Genomic DNA, 15340 nt, shown 5'->3' with positions numbered 1-15340 from the left:
GTGAACGATAGCATTTCTACTGTCATTATATTTGGAAATTATTGTTCTAAGGATTTTTTAAGATAGAGATTTCATTTGGACTTACTGTTCTTGAAGTCCAATAATAAATCTGTCCTCTGTGGCTTCTGGTCCTGTTTTAATTCCATTATAGTTTTGCTCTGTATACACACTGACAAATTTCACAATTTAATTACATCAAATGGGAAGAAATACCTTCACATCCTTCATTTTTTATTTTTATTTAGACACACATTAAATAAATTTGCCTCTTTCCTTAAGTGATATTACTTCATTTATCAGACTATATTTTATCTGTGTAGTTGGAACATTTTCCTCCACTGCTTTTTGTATTCACTGACATGGGATTTCATTTTCACTGTACACTGTGTCAATATAGTGGGACTTTTGTTTAAATCATAATCATGTATCTTGAATAATCCAACATTGCCAGCAAACTTAGTGGTCTTATTATCCACTTTTTTCTAGAATATTTACAAATATACAGAGTCAGAATGTTCTCAAATAGCAACATTTTCTTGAGAGTGAAAACTTCCCTTTTGTTCAAACATTCTATTTCCTATCAAGTGCTAAGTGATCATCTTTACACAACCTCCTGTTTGCCTTTTGTTGTTGTTGTTGTTGTTTTAGAAGCCTTTGGAGATGAAGACCATTGTCAGATTTTTGAAATTTGAATACATTATGACTAGATGACATGGACAGATATGCTACTTGATTTCTTTTCTGTAGTTTCACCTTCACTGATAAAATCCTTTTTCTAATATGTGCTGTTAAATGCAACAATTTTCACTTTCTGCCAAGGCTGGTTTAAACAGATAGGATATTGCCATCCATATTTGAGTCCCTTTAGTGCCTTACTTGGGTAAATGGCATTCAGCCAAGTTGTTAATTCTATTAATTTATTCTAAAACCACTGCTACCTAGATTTGATTTTGGAATTAGACATCTGGTTCATCCATATAAATAATGCCTTCAGTATGGGAATATTCTGTAGTTGACAATATTGTGAAAAAAATAATGTAATCCTTTTGGTCTGGATTTACCTTTCTAGGATATTCCTATTACATCTCATCTAGTGGCTGCACCTACTCATTGGAAGATTTCCTGATTTTGAAGCACTTAAATTTTTTTTGGTGGTTTTTCTTATCCTTTTGGCAGACTTCAGCTCAAATATTTCTTGAAATGCCTTACTATGATTTTATATTTAACTTGCTGGATATGTGAACTGGCACAGGCAGGTTGCAGGAAATACCTTGAAACCACAGATGAAATGCAATGAGAAAATTTATTTTCATTACCTCACCAGCTGGGGGATCACAAAGCAGTACCCAGGCAGGGGCACCCAAGTGAAATCAAAGGCACAGAAGAGCTTATTCTGTGCTGGAGTATCACCACATCTGCTGTTTTCATCTCTGGTTCAGGGATTTTGACAGGTGTAATTTACCATTGTGTCTTGATCTTTCCTACAGTAGGGCAGCAGTCTCATGCATAATCAATAGGATGTTTCTAAGTCTATCATAAGTCTATGTTAACTAAATACGGATATAAAAGTAGGTCAATTTACAATAGATAAAAGGAAGAAGTTTTTCAAATGAGGTTGGTAAAAGACTGGTGGGCCAGAGATGTAGCAGATGCTCCATCCCTGGAAACATTCATGGATGTTGCCCTTGAATTCATTCAGGATGGACTAGGCTCTGAGCAACCTGATCTCGATGTTCCTGCTCAATGAAGGGAGTTGGATTAGATGATCTTTAGAGGTCTTTTCCAAAACTAGTTATTCTATGAGTCTACTTATCAATCACACAAGGCTAAGCAACAATTAAGATATGTGTTTTTTTGATACCTCAGCTGCAGATCACTAGAATGTTTACAACCCTTCTCAACAACTTTCCCTTATTTTCCAGATCTAGAGTTTATATCCCTGTCAAATTTTTCATTTGGCTAAAACTTTCACTTCTTACTTAGGATAGCTGTCTTTTATTTCCTGCTGAAATATAATGACTTTTGAATGGCTTTTGATAGGTACCATAAATCTCCTCTGAACTTCTAATATTTAATCTTCACAGCATCTTCATTTTGTCTGCAAGCTAGTATTAATCTTTCAGATATTCCTTTTAATTATTTCCCTCAGTTTAATTTAGATATTTGTTTTAAAAAGAAAGTTAAGAATTTTTGCTGGCTTGGATTTTTTGTTGTTGTTTTTGTTTGTTTGCTTAAAGATATCAAATTTTAGTGCATTAACCTCATAGTGTGTATTAAGTATAGAATTCCACTCACTGAAGGACTAAATCAAGAGTAATTTCTCCTCTGTTGTTTCAGTAAACACATTCCATTTTTTTTTTCTACTAAGATTTATGTTGTCTATATCTTGAAATTAATGATGTCAAAAATAAAAATCTCATTCTCTTTCCATATGAGCTTTAAAAAAAAGTCAATAAATTAAAGAATAGTTTGACTGAACAGGGAATACAGTTTTAAGAAAAGAATAATTCTGCTATGTGAAGATGAAGTTGTGTTCCCCAAATCTATGAAAAATGAAGCAAACGTTTGCAATAAATAATGAATTAAAGATAATAAAACATGTCAATTCTTAACAATAACGTGCTTGGATTCCAGAAAAACACTGAAAGTCAAATCCAGTGGCTACATAGTGATAGATTTCTAGTAGTGATGGTTTTGACTGTTTGTCTAATATGGCCAGAGTGACTGTGAAACACTGGAGAGCCCAAATGAGATATGAAGAATGAAAATATAAGAATATATGAATGTATTACAATTTCTCCCTTCGATTTTCCATACTCATTCCATCCCTATGCATCAGCATTCTTTCCCCCACTTTGCTCCCTGCCCATACATCTCGCAATACATTTGAAATTGTTCCTTAAAATATCCCTTAGTAAGTTTTACACAGTCTCAAAAATTTTCTCTGTTCCATACCAGAACTCTCTTGCCCCTGCCCCCCACAATAAAATCTATAGCCATTTACATCATAAACTGTCTTCGTTTGCAGGGCATCTTGGAAATTTAGGGGTTTTGCTGCTGAATCAACTTAGTGGATTTTGCAGTGGGGTCTAATTGTGCTGCTTTGCTAGTTTTAGGAAAATTAAGGGTTGTATTGGCTTTTTTGATTTCTTAGGAGGAAGTTTCGAGTCCCCATAAGAACCTGTCATAGAGAGAATTCATCAAGTTATTTTAAGATCTGTCTGCCCATAATCCCTTGCCTTCGCTGGTTTTCTATATCAAGCTCCCCTGACTGTTATCCTCACTGTTCACTGTGATCCCTGATATGCTTAAAGTTTGCCCTCATCTGGTTAGCAAAGTTTCCTTTACCTCAATGTGACAAATATATCTTTTCTCTCACTAGCACTCCTTACACTTCTAAGTATTTATCTAATTTCTGAAGTAATACCTGCACCACCAGCTGTACCAATAGCTGTTAATTTACAGGATGGATCCAGTCCTGTCCAGAATTTTCCCTCCCTACCTGTCTCCTGATGCCAGAATTCAAAAGCTTCCAAGAACTTCCATCCTCAGAGCATCATTCTTCCACTTGTTCAGGCATGGCTTCTTGTTATCCTTACTCTCTTGCACTGAACTATTCAAGTTTTTGCATGTCTGTGAAGACTCTGACAAGCTCCTGTTGCTACATAGCCTGCTCAACTTCTCCCATAGTTCCTACACCTGGTGCCTCAGACCCTGGGCCATGGGCTGGCTTGTACAAACATTGACAACTTTGCCCCAGCCACTGGGAAGCCGAGAAAAGAAGCAGCTGGGCAATATAACAGAATTGGGTGAGTGGAGTCCACAAAAGACAGAAAAGTATTCATGTCACACCTTTTGTCTCCAGCTTTCTTTGTTATTGTATTTCAACTATTTAATTTCCCTTACACTGCCATATAGATAACATGGAATTTCCTTCCTGAAAGGGTACAGCCAGAAAATATCTCACCAAATGTTCCACTTTCCATAAATGATCATATTTGCTGTAAGTTATGAAGACTTTTATTTCAAAACGTACCATGCTGTAGAGAAAAGAGATGTAATACATACACAAAACTTGCATATTTGTATTGAAAAATATTGCCAAATTGAATATTTTAAAAATATTTTGTTCCAACTTGGTTGTAAATCAACAAATGCATTTTAATGTACTCGTGTATTAAAAAAAGATCAATTAAGTTCTTTATTTTAAAATGTTTCTGTTTACAATTGAGTAATCTGAACTCTTTTCTGTAATTTTGATAGGCTAATTCTCCAGAATGCATTACTGAGCACAGAAAGGAGGGGCCTTTGTCACTGGGTTACAATGTGGAACCAATTGTTATGTTTTCATTTTGTTTCTCTCCAGTGGGGTGACATGTCAACATATCTCTATCATATCAGTGAATCTGAGCAATATCTCTTTGGTATCCAAGGTAATTTACTGTTTAGGAAAAGAAGTTAAACTCCAGTCAATAGTAAAAGAAGTGAGTACCATCCAGAAATTGAATTGTCCAGGTGGGAATTTAGCCAAGACATGCATTCTCTTGAGGAAATTGACAGTAGAGCATACAATAATTCAAGCTTTTTTTTTTTTCCCCTCTGAGTAGGTGAAACTATTATAAGGTGGGGAAACACATCACCAAGTACATATTTTATTTAAAAAAAAAATCAAAAAAACTCACACCATCTTGTCTATAGATTTATTTGCCTTTAGGTTTTTTTTCTCAAGTTTATTACTGAGTATTTCTTGGCAAAAATACGAAAATAAACTGACTTTGAAATGGTATTTTACTCCTTTACTATCATAACTGTTATATTTTACTTTATTGATAGGAAGCATTCTAATAACAATTAGCTATGCAGAATGCAAATCTAATACATTTTGTAGTCAAATGGGAGGTATCCTGGAGGCAGAATGCTTATCGTGCATACACTGTAAAATATATTTGCTTCAGTCTTTTGGGATACTTCAGTATACAACCCAGCTGAAGAATGTAATAAGAATTTCATTTCATAGCTGTCACTGGGGAGTAAAAAAAATATGGCTGTCTGAATAATATTTACATGGAGTTTTGTTTTTGTATGCTACAAGTCTTTGAACTTATCAGGTGAAAGTTTAATCAAGGACTTAAAAAATATTTCCTAAGATATGTCCAGATGCTATTGCATTTGAAGAGTTGCAAAGAGAATCTCAAGTATATTAAATTTAAGACTTCTTTCTGGGATTCAAAATGAGGAATCTTCAAAAAATGTAGATGATCATAGTGAAAAATTAATTTACAAGACTTCTAAGCTCTTTGACTAGTCATATATCAGGACTGCTTTGAAATATTTAGTATTTTTAATTACATGTGTCAAATGCTTTGCATTTCAGAAATAAACATTCTAGCTTATAATAAGATAAGGTTTTAGACCTACATTGCAGATAATTTTGATTTTTTTGAAAAAGTGCAGGGCAATTCAGCTGGAGGAGAGGCTCATACTGTCAATAAACAAATCAATATGAAAAGACCACCATCAAAGTTGGGAGGAAATGTTAACATGGAGAAGAACTGGAATATCGCATAAGAAGCAGCAACTGATCTTGAAAATACTGAAGTAGGGCAACATGCAAGGATACACTGACAAGGAGGACAAATATCAAATGAATTTTAGCTATAAGGTAGCAACTTATCTCTTGTGGCAAATAAAGAAGAGAATATGTGGGCCATATTATTAATTGCAATAGAAATCAGATTTGAAAAGAAATGTGACTGTCAAAATACTCAGCTGAAGTGTATCCAACAGAAAAAGTGAAACTGTGGTTTCTCAACCATAGTGAGACTTTGTTTCCATAAAATACTGGGATGCAGTGAGTGCAGCAAAACGTATCTGAAGTTAGGCAGTTACAAAGATGGAAAGTAAGAAGAATGAAGATTTATATAAATGAAAGAAAACTATAGAAATCATCCATCTCTCTGTTAATAGATAACAGCAATTATTAGATAAGAAAGATAGAAAATTATAAAAAAGAAAGTGAAAATTTCTAAAACTATCATGACAGAAAACATACTAAGCTAACTGCTAGAAGAAGGTATTTTCAAAATGTTCTGGACAGCACTTCTATTTTTATACTGTTTAGCTTTTTTAGACTTACTTGCCCTTCATTTATCCAAACTGTATTCTTTGCTTTAATAGCTGACAGGATGAAGTCTTAATTAAGTATCTAGTTGATATTTCTAATATAAATCTAACATATAATTTGCAACAATCTTGTGTGTTAAATGAGCTTTTGAGCTCTACTTCTTTTGTTCCAGTGACCATTGTCTTTGTCAGAGCAAAGTATGCGCTCTCCCTTCTATGTCTTGTATGTTGTGAATTCCAAGACAACAAAGAATTCATACTTGCTGTAGGAGAGGGGAATACAGGTGACTTCATCCCTGATAAGTAACAGCTGTATTAATTACTCAATACAGCCCCACCCTCAATGAGTCACAGCTACAGCCAATAAAGATAAGTGTGATAAAAGGGAGTGGGTGAGTTAGTGAGGGGTGATCATGAAGGAGGAGGAGCCTTAAGGAAGAGGGAATGAGAGGATCATGAAGAAGAAGGATCCTGGGGAGCAAGAATCACTGCTGAGGTCAGTCTGGGTCTGCAGTTAGAGTCTGTTGTTGGAACCTGCAGCCACAGTCTAGTTAGGTAAAAGCCTGCAGTCAGAGTTTGCAGACTAATACATGCAGTCATAGTTTAGCAGGAAATAACCAGTAGTGAGAGACTGCAAGGGAAACCTACAATAGGAGCTTGCTGCAGCCACAGTCAGGATGGCCAAGCTGTAAAGAGGAATAAACCAGGACTCTTTTCATACTGTGATAAACAAGAAGTCTGTGTCTTGGTTCATTTTTCTTCTCTAGAGGGCTGTTGCAACACTTGCAAAGGGGATAACAATTTTTTCTGCAGGCTGAAACTATTGGCACCAAGTAAAAAATTCTAATTTTCAGGTTTAAAGAAATAATTTATCTGTATCAGATAACTTTCTCTGACTCCTGTCATATATATGTATCAATGGTCTCCACAGATGACCTTCTTAAGGCAACCTAATCTATACAGCTGAAAAAACAACTTGCCTTTCTCATTTTCTGTTTGTGGAAGGAAGAAAAAAGCACCGTTTTGCCCTTCCCTCCTTCATTTAGCTATTCAGCTACTGCCTTACCATCTTATTTAAGAAATCATTGTCTATCTGTTTAGAGGGGTAATAAGGTATCAGTTCTCCCATCATACTACACCTACATATACACGCTACACATATAATCATGTGTGAGCATGTGCACAGAGGGAAACAAAACCTCCAAGCTTCAGATCCTAGGCCAACCTCTAATTAGAGAAAAAATAAGGAAACATTTTTCTCTGTAGAGCAGATCAGAAGTTTGCTTCAGAAAATTTTGAGTTTGAAGTCTGTGAACTGGCGACAGTCAGGGTTAGGACAGTGGACCCAGATGCTCTGATCCAGTATGACAATACCTGAATTCTAATGCTACCCAGCTTGAGGCAAACTATAAAATACAGTCGGGGGTAGAATCCTTTAATGCTACTGTCCTTGAAGTAGGAGGACAGTAACATGGCAAGCAATCTGTTACAAGCCTTTGTAGCTAACAGAGATATTTGATTGTCACTTAATGAATAAAAGTGTCTTTCCTTAACTTTTTTAATTAACATATTTCCCAGAAGCTTCTTACAGTGAGACAAATTCAAAAGAATTAATGACATTTCCCAGTGACTTAATTTTTCCCTAAGCTTTGGAAGAGCTTGAGATTGGCAGGCTTTTAAAATGATTGTTTATATCCTTTTTGTTATATGTGTGAAATGACTAAAACCATGGCTGCTGGGTGGTGGTTTTTTTTTTTTTTTTTTTGTTTTGTTTTGTTTTGTTTTTTTCTTCCCCTCAGGTACATGTAGGATGATAGCTACTGCTAAACTGCATGATGCTACTGCACTTCAGGAATTATTTGGTTTCAACAATGTGTTAGTCTGAGAAGAGGTAACTACATAAATCCCCTAAGCGCTTTTTCATCATCGTGCTTTGGCATCTACATTCCACTCTGCCCTGAAACAAGTAGGATGAAATTGAAGACTGTGTTGTGTTGCTTACTCAAATACTTACCATATACTTACTTACAGAACTGAAAAGCAAGATCTGTGTATATACCATATAGTTACTTACAGATCTGAAAAGCAAAAAAAATTTTTTTTGTAATCCATAGCAACACTGAATGATACTTGATGCAATTGATGTAGTGCAAGGTGGGTAAGATGCTTGAAATTAATCACCTAATGGAAAATGCTCATCACTAATACTCTGGAAAGTTCAGTTTATTCACCTTTTGTAGACTGTGGTTATTATCCAAATATACATGGGATAAAGAACTACAAATTGTAAAATCAGCTTTTCAGGATGTATGTGTGTACTGGATAATACCTTCCCACAGAAGTACTCTCATTAAATTCTGTGAGACTGTAGCTTATATTGATGAATATGAAATGAAACAGTTTTTATTTGAAACAGCTTGAAAGGACATCTTTTTTTGTCAAAGAAGACAATCTCCAGAATGGCTTAGTGAATGCTAAAGTTAAGAAAGGTTCAAATAGCACCCTGTACGTAACATCTTCAAATGAAACCCAGTAAGCTATATGTGTTGGAGTCCAGGGCATTCCTTTGGTTGCCCTGGAGGGTCAGAGACCTGGACAGGGGGGTCTTGGACCCCAGCCCAGAGCTCAGAGAGACACTGGCTTTGATCTCAGTCTATGGGAAAGACTTCCTGCACTGAGAGGGGGTTTGCAGGCTACAAGAGTGTGGAAAATAGTAGTTTAGTATATCACAGGGTGAAAAAACAGTAATATTAGATTTCTAGCATTGAAGTGAATGGGAGCAAGATGGAGAATCTGGGGCATTGTCTCCTTCTTCTTCATTCTCCTTCCCTCACTCAATTTCAGCAGTGATGGGGCACAAAGTAGTTAGTGAGGATTGGGTCAGAGTAAAGATGACCTTTTTAGTAGTAGTAATAGGCATTGGCGAGAAATAGTAAATAAGAAATATGTAGCAATTAGTATAAAAGATAAGGACAGCCCCAGCTCGGGGGGAGATGTGAGAAGTCCAAGCCACCACAAACGTCTTGTTGGACTGAGAAAATTGTAAGATAAGAAACAACAAATGAAGTATGCAACCTTGAAAAATCTAAACCTGAAGACTCTGTCTCTTCCTTCGGTTTGGCACAGAGCTTTGCAGAGGGCAAAAAAGACTCTAAAACCACCTGAATGCTGGGGAATTAAACCTGACAATATGTAAAATATAAACCTGTGTCACCTGCATAATAGTATTTTTTATGTATCCATTAATTATATATTGGCTATTTTAACTCAAGTTTTCAGTATCTAAACTCAGACTTATTCTTAGCTATATTTTTACTTGTGTCATATATAGGCAAATAGAAGGAAAAACAAACAAACCCCCAAATTTTCCAGGCTGTACTTTCCTGATAAGTTGCATTTGTTTTGTAAAATATACAGTATTTCTTTGAGATATTCTGGACTTTCATTACTCTTAATAACAAAATAAAATAAAAATAAGTAGGAAAACTTAAAAATACTTATCTAAACAAACTCTACAGTCTTGTTTTATTTTAATGTTTCTACCAAAAGCGATGTGGGAATGGCAGATTAGACAAATAATGTCCATAGTGTTCTCATGCTGCACTGAAAAGTTTCATTAACTGAATAGAAGGCTGTAGGGATTCTATACCATAACTTGAGTATATTCTGACTTTTAGCTTTTTAAAATTTATCTTAAAAACCTATCTTTCTGATGTGTAAAATAGGTTAAATTTGTATTCACACAGTAAATGTTAACAGACAAAATTTCTTGGATTTGCTAGGATTCTAATAAATGTAATCATTTATTTTTCAGTACTATTTCACCTGATGAGAAGGGAAATATTACTATAGTGCTGAAAGAAATGACAAGAGAATGGGCTTACCTCATTATTGTTTTTTTTCTCATGACATATGCAAATATATGGCAAAGGTTTGTTAAAAATCCTTGAGAAAAATTGAATGCATTTTGCTGACCCTCCTGAGGCTGTGCAGCTTAATTTAGGTTTTTTTTAAATGGAGAATTTTATCTTGAAAAGTGATGGATGCCAGTTCCTGTGTACCTAAAATTATAAAAATGATCTGAGCAGATTTTTACAGCTTTGCCAACCAGTGTCCATACTGTTACAGATGTTCAGCCTTTGGCTTTACAGTGTCTGAGTTGGGTTTCACTTTTAATGGACAGAAGGTGATGAGCATTTCATCTTGCTCAGAACAGGACAGGTCGACTGCTCCTTGGAAATGTCTGTTTCTGTAACCCAGAATAGTTAAGTGAGAAGCAGTGATTTGCATTACAGACCCCTTAAATTAGACTTGCCTTAGTGAGTATGGCAGACACTAAGCAGTGCCAATCCTACCTATTCTACCTCTCTGAGTGAACAATAACCAGGCTGTAAGGGTGCCCTGCTGCTAACCAAGCCTTTAAAATGGCCTCTTTTGTCAGTAGCCTTCTTTATTTCCAGGGAAGATAGATGAAAGGAAGGGAGAAAGATAAAACCATGCTTCCAATGAGAAATCATTAAATGTCTAACCCAAGATATTATTGAGGGATTTTATTATTGTTGTTGTATTTGTACTATTTATTGCATCTTGTATTTATGTATTTGTCTTGTATTTGCACTTGCTAACTTAAACATAATGAATTATTATAGGTTTCAGGACAAGTAGAACTGAAGCTAAGGCATACTAAAATATTTGTGTTGAGCTGAACTTGAATCTCCTCTGAGCCCTGGGCACTTCTGCAAACCCTGCTTTTATGTATTCACAGTCTGAAATAAGAGAGGGTTTTTTCTCCATTCAACAGAGTGGAATTATTTTTAATGTGAAATTGCAGATGTATGTTGCATGTCATTAAGGATAGTTTGGTGTGCTTCAGGGCACCTTTGAAAATATATTTGAAGGCCTCCATAAGGCCATTGCTATTGACAGTATATTTGATGCAGCCTTCTGGATAAGCATTTTGGCTTCACTATCTCTTAAACAATGCCTAAATAACGGCTTTTAAAAATTGTTTGGAACAGATGGAAATAGAGGCAGACACCTTGAAATTATGTAACACAGGTGATCAGAATCCAGTGGAACTTCCTGATATTCTTTTATTTAGTCCTGTGGATCCCTTGAAATAAAATCTATTAACCTCAAACTTTGTTTCCCTCTTTATCGTTTGCACCTAATTGCACCTAATCTTCCATGTCTGTTCTCCACTGATTCCTGAGACAGCATATGGCAGCTATCTTTAACTCCTCTGCTTTCAGTTTAGGTATGATGACCCTTGGTAGCGCTTGGAGAAAACCCAGTTTAATATTACCATGTTGCTTTGGATATTCTATATCCCTCTTCTTTTAGCCCTTCTCATCCAATTGATTTAAACATCTCCAAATTTTAACTGAAGGAAAATATGAAGATGTTAGCTCTTGATGATATGTGTGACCTATAATTCAACAGAATGCATATCATGTGCCTCTTTCACTACAAATATTGTAGGATGTTATACAAACTGAATTCCAAGGCTCCCTTGCCATGTTCAGATCAAAGATGGATCACAAAGCACCTCTGACTTAGTGCTTTACTAAATTATGTATTATTTGGAGAGAAAATGTCCTACAGGGGATGACAGCCTGAAGGACGATGTAGATCTCCACAGCAGTAACCAGACACAAAATACTCTGAAGATTTCCCTTGTCTGTATTTAATTCTGCCTCTGCAAACTTGTACCTGGGGTCTTTAAAAGTTTATAATTTCAATTCTTCTTCAAGTACATTGTTAAGGAAATGTGATAACAGATAGAAAGGATCTTAAGTGGTCTCTACAGTTTCTCCAGCTATCTCTCAAAGGTAAATAAATGCAGGTGCAGCAGATTTTAGTTATTTGATTGTATTTTCATTCTCTGTAAAACAAAACAACAACAACAAAAAAACCCCATAATTTTGGATTTTAGCTTTCTGTGCTTACTACTAATGACAGATCATTAAGTTCTCCCCATGCTCCCACCTGCAGAAGAATTAATTTTTGGAATAGGAGAATGTGAGATACAGTAAGTATAATATGGCTACCATTCGAGTCTAAAACAGGTAAACAGACTCCTCAAAGCAATCAGCCTTTCCAGCTCTTTTTAAGACAACTTCATCTTGTTGGGCTACACATGTGCCAAACTAGCTACATTACCAGCAGGTATTTTTATCTTTACTTTTTCTTAACGTACGCTCTCTAATGTTTGTGAAACACTGAGTTTAATCAGATACCTAGTAAAACCTTGGTCTTTCCCCTGACTTCTAGGCTATACCTTTCATTATTACAAAGGGCTTATGTATCCTATGGGTTGAAGTTTTGGGTTGTTTGATTATGTTTTGGTTTGGATGGGGGTTTTTTTTGGGGGGAGGGGGGCGGGGTTGTATGTGTGTTTTGGTGGGTTGTTTGTGTTTGTTTGTTCATATATTTTAACTGGAATGGAAACTCTATTTCTAGCTAAGTCTCATTGTACAACAAGTCTAAACAAATTTCAGTTAAATACAACTGTTTTTGTTAAAATATGAGAGTGCAAGCAGTGAAGTAACTAACCAAATTTTCAAATATGTATGATATGTTCAGCTTTAAATGAGGGTCTATACTTCATATTATACTAGTAATTAAGTTATACTTTTGATTACAGTAACGTATGGATCAAGTTAAACTGAAGCATAAAATTTCACTGATATCCACAGGGAAAATATAAACAGAAAAACCTGTTAGCACTCACTCTAGGTATTTGCTGTGTCAGAGCGTACTTCAAACCATGAATTGTAAATCACAGTTAAGAGATAAGTTTCAACTGTGATATTTTTTTGAAGTAGAATTTAAGATTCTTTCCGTAATTAAAATGACTGGTTGGATTGCCAATATAATTAAGTGCTGGTGCTTTTTTTTTTTTTTCTTCCTCCAAGATGATACAGCTGTACTAATTAAAGAAAAATAGTCTTACAATAAGAGTTCACTGTGATATTTATTAAATGCAGATCATGTCATTATTTGAGAGCAGTGTTTAAAAATGTTGAGAAATATAATGATGTTAAGCGTGGAGTCCTGTTTTGAGGAGGCTGAAATCTGATGTCCCCCCTTTGACCTAAACCTAAGACCCCTCCCCTAAAATACCCGATATAAACTCACAGCCCTGTCCCTGCTCATCCTCTTTGTCTTCACTCCTCTTTGCTCTCAGCCCCTCCCTGGTCTGGGGTAGGGAGGAATAAATGGATTCTCGTGCTTGACAACAAAGACTTGTCTCCTCTGTTTCCCTGCTGGTGGTTGTAACCTCCCTGGACAATGATTACTGTTGCCACAAGATGCAACAGTTAAGAAAAAAGAGAGTGAGAAACATGAAAATTAAAAATTGTTAATCTCAGACTACCTAGAGGAGTGATCACATGGAATCACTGGAGTGGGGGTGGAGGGAAGGGGTCAGGGAGGAGAAATCTTTTAAAAAGGTAAATCATTTGATCAAATAATCAATATAATGTATTATTCTGCAGATATTTTTAAATGTCTGTCTATAAATTATATAAAATTAATACATTTTCAAACAGTTTCTTTGAAGGTTGCCAGGAAAAAGTAACTTTTTTCCTAATATTGATAGAAATGACAGTGAGTGACAGTTCCATCATATTATAAAATTTGTAATGCACATCTTAGTCTTTAGCTAATCATCAATTAAAAATTATTGAAGGCTGTAAATATTATATATCAAAAAGTCAAAAATGGGGAAATTCCTTGAAAGTGAAAAAGAAATGCTTTTTCAAGAAAATATAACTTTTAAAAAAATTATATTTTGGTTCACTGAAGAGATTGTGGTAAAATACACAGATATGGATAGACTATCTGATTTATATAGGCGTTGGGGCGAAGTTCTATGGAATTGGAGTCATGCAGCAAACACATCATCTTTGTCTAATGTAAGCACTGAATTTTCCAAGAAACATCTGACGCAAAGAGAAAGTTGTTTCCTATGGGTTGATCTCCCAGGTAGCTGCTTTGTTTAACTGATATGATAAACTGTCAAAATAAATACTTTAAATAAAGATATGAGTTAAGTGACAACACTATTGAAATAAATATTTCTTGACTTTTGCAACTAATTTACAAGTAAGAGCTTTGACTTCAGAGCTATTGTTAGAATTGCCAGAGTTTGGGTTAGTTACAAAAGTACATGACTCTTTACTATTGCCATTCTTTGGCTAGACAAGTGAAGCAAAGCACCAGAAGAGAATGTCTGATAAATATTTGAGGTGAAATACAGTCCTTCATCTGTGTACTGGTGTTTGTTCTATTTTAACATCTAAATGTCCACAGAGTGAAAGCTTGAACCTGCCCAGCAGATCATGTTTGATTTGGGTCTATGCAAAATGATTCTTTGAAGATACTTTTCCTCTAATTAGCTATATATAGTTAAAAAAAAAAAAAAAGAATTCACAATTTAATTTATCATTATGAAATTTCAGCTACCAGTGAAACTGAAGTTAGCAATACACGTGAACTATGGAACATTTTAAAAGCTAAGTCTGTGAAATAGACAGAAGGTAATTTTATTCCAAGTGATAGTAGAAATTTAGATGAGACATCAAGTTATTGTCCTAAAGAACTCTGGTACTTTTTTCGTAACTGCTTTTAAAAATAGCTCTAGAGAGTATCCTTTATTTAACAGCACTGCACAATTCATCTTCAGTGCAGTGACTGAATGATGACCCTTGCAAATGTAGTAATTAAACTTTTCAGTTGCAAAAAGTGTCTCTGACAGTCTCAAAAGGAGAATTACAAATTAGAACTGTGACAGACCAACCCTCTGAAAAAAAAGAGCCTATTTCCCCATGGCATTTTAACTCAAATTCAGTCTTGACAGATAGAGTCAGGTGTGGTGAAAAAAACCCTCCAAACAAGTTCAATGTACTAGATCATGGATTTTAAGCTGGTATATATGAGCATTTTCTATCACTAATCATCCAAGGTGTAGTACAGATGAAATGACATCTGTACCCATTCAGCTTTCTGCAGAGGCTCTCTTCTGACTATTACATCTCCATTCATGATGTAAGCTGTATTTTAAATGCCTGAAATAGAACTTCTGTCCTAGTATACAAAGAAAATATTTTGAGGCACAGCTTGGTTCCCCATAAGCCTATCTTACCTCACTTTTTTACTTACCATTTATTAGCTATTGTTGTCATAATCTTTTAAAACAGAATGAATTAAAAAA

This window comes from Hirundo rustica, chromosome 2, assembly GCF_015227805.2.
Source record: "Hirundo rustica isolate bHirRus1 chromosome 2, bHirRus1.pri.v3, whole genome shotgun sequence".
In the NCBI taxonomy this organism is placed as follows: domain Eukaryota; kingdom Metazoa; phylum Chordata; class Aves; order Passeriformes; family Hirundinidae; genus Hirundo; species Hirundo rustica.
The sequence above is the reverse complement of the archived record's forward strand: the minus strand, read 5'-3'. Positions refer to the sequence as shown.